A 1,668-nucleotide genomic window follows, 5' to 3' on the forward strand; every position below is an offset into this window, starting at 1 on the left:
TTGTAAACTTTTTATCTTGATGCTGTGATTGCATAACGTTAAAGAATGCTGCATTGAAGAGGCAGATTCTGATATAGTTAGAGGACATTCTTTGTTCATGCATGCAATTGGATGACTACCTCCATTTATATTTGTTTTTAAGAACTTTTGACCAACACATTGAATAGTTGTTGTTTTTCTATTCTTTGAAGCGGGTGCATGATTATTTATTTAGATTTGAAATCCTAAGCTAAAAAATTTAACCCAATCTATGAATGAATGACTTAAATTGTTTCGTGAGTGTTGCATTAGAAAACTGAATAAAAGTTTTCTTCTAACAGTATAAGTTCCCTGGGACAGGATGTGAATAAATATATAAATCAAGACACTTCAACCAGTTTTATAATTACATTGAAACAAAGCTCAAGCGAGTTGTTAAAACTGGGGAGTCACAGCGATTAAAACACCAAACTGTGGGATGAGCCGTCAAATTCAATTACTCACAGGTGGTTGATAAACTCAATATGCAGAGCAAGTGAGAAGTGGGAGTTTAAAATTTTGGATTATTCAACTGTTACATGCAGCTGCTTCTTAAAAGAAATGTAAGTATAAATATATTTATAATCATCTTTAATATATTTCAAATTTACTGTGTAAATTGTAACCATTCTTATCATGTTTATGCTCAAAGGCACTTGAAGTTAATGTAGATATTCAGTACCTTGTGCTAGGTGCCTGTATTTGGTTGTTGCTCTGCTGGGTTCACTTCAATACTGTACAATACATTGTTTTGTACATTTGTAATAAATGCTACACTGTACATTTATTATTTTGTACATGTATCTAAAGGTCGTTTCAGTTAACTAATATAAATATATGTTTGTGATTTAAAGCTTGAAAAACTTGTATGCATTGGAGGCGACAGTGTTCAAACATGTGTTCAGGGATACTGTCCTTTTTTATGGCGACAACCTTAGCATTACAATTAAATTGGAGTGGGAAAGGAACAAAAAGAGGGCTGTCAAATCTAGAATTAAGAGACATAATAAGTAAGTAGTAGAGCATTGAACATTTTTCTCTCAACTTGTCTCCATCTAATGTTTATTGTATACATGATCATGTTTTTTGATAGAGATACTAAGGTTTATAGACCAATATGCACCTGTAATATAAATGTAGGTTATTGTCTTTAAAAGACTTAATTATATGATCTATATGTTGGATTCTGTACCAGTATTTGATTTGTTTTCAATACCAAATTATTTGTATTTTCAATAAGAGGCTGTCGGGATAAAAAAAAAAAATCTGAAAGAGCGGCAAAGGCAACAAAAGGACAGTGAGGAAGTGAGCCAGGATTAAAAACTTTTAAATCATTATTTTCCAGAAATGTCTACCATCATCTATTTCAAACCTATTTTGTAACTTTTGACAATTTAATTCCTATAAAAAATCATTTTACAGAGAATCATTTGTAATGTTTTCTTTCTAAATTTATGCATTATGAATGCAGGTCAAAATGTGTATTGTACTTTTTCAAACAATCATGGGAAAAGGTCAATATAAGTATAATTTACAATTGTATTTTCAACAGGTATTCATTCAATTTGTTTTCATAGATGTAAGTTACTAGTATAGCCAACAATTGACCAACAAAAAAGAAGTTTTAGATCAATAACCGTCAATATCCGA

At 30.7% G+C, this 1,668-nt stretch overlaps 1 long non-coding RNA gene across 1 annotated transcript; it reads left to right on the plus strand.

The window, feature by feature from the left end:
- Positions 1–311: 311 nt before the first annotated feature.
- LOC130055110 (uncharacterized) lies at positions 312–1,441 on the plus strand. The gene is made up of 3 exons (XR_008803350.1): positions 312–581; positions 873–1,028; positions 1,259–1,441. It is a non-coding gene; the product is annotated as an uncharacterized LOC130055110 (long non-coding RNA).
- The last annotated feature ends 227 nt before the right edge of the window (positions 1,442–1,668 follow it).

Source organism: Ostrea edulis, chromosome 5 (genome assembly GCF_947568905.1).
Source record: "Ostrea edulis chromosome 5, xbOstEdul1.1, whole genome shotgun sequence".
Classification (NCBI taxonomy): domain Eukaryota; kingdom Metazoa; phylum Mollusca; class Bivalvia; order Ostreida; family Ostreidae; genus Ostrea; species Ostrea edulis.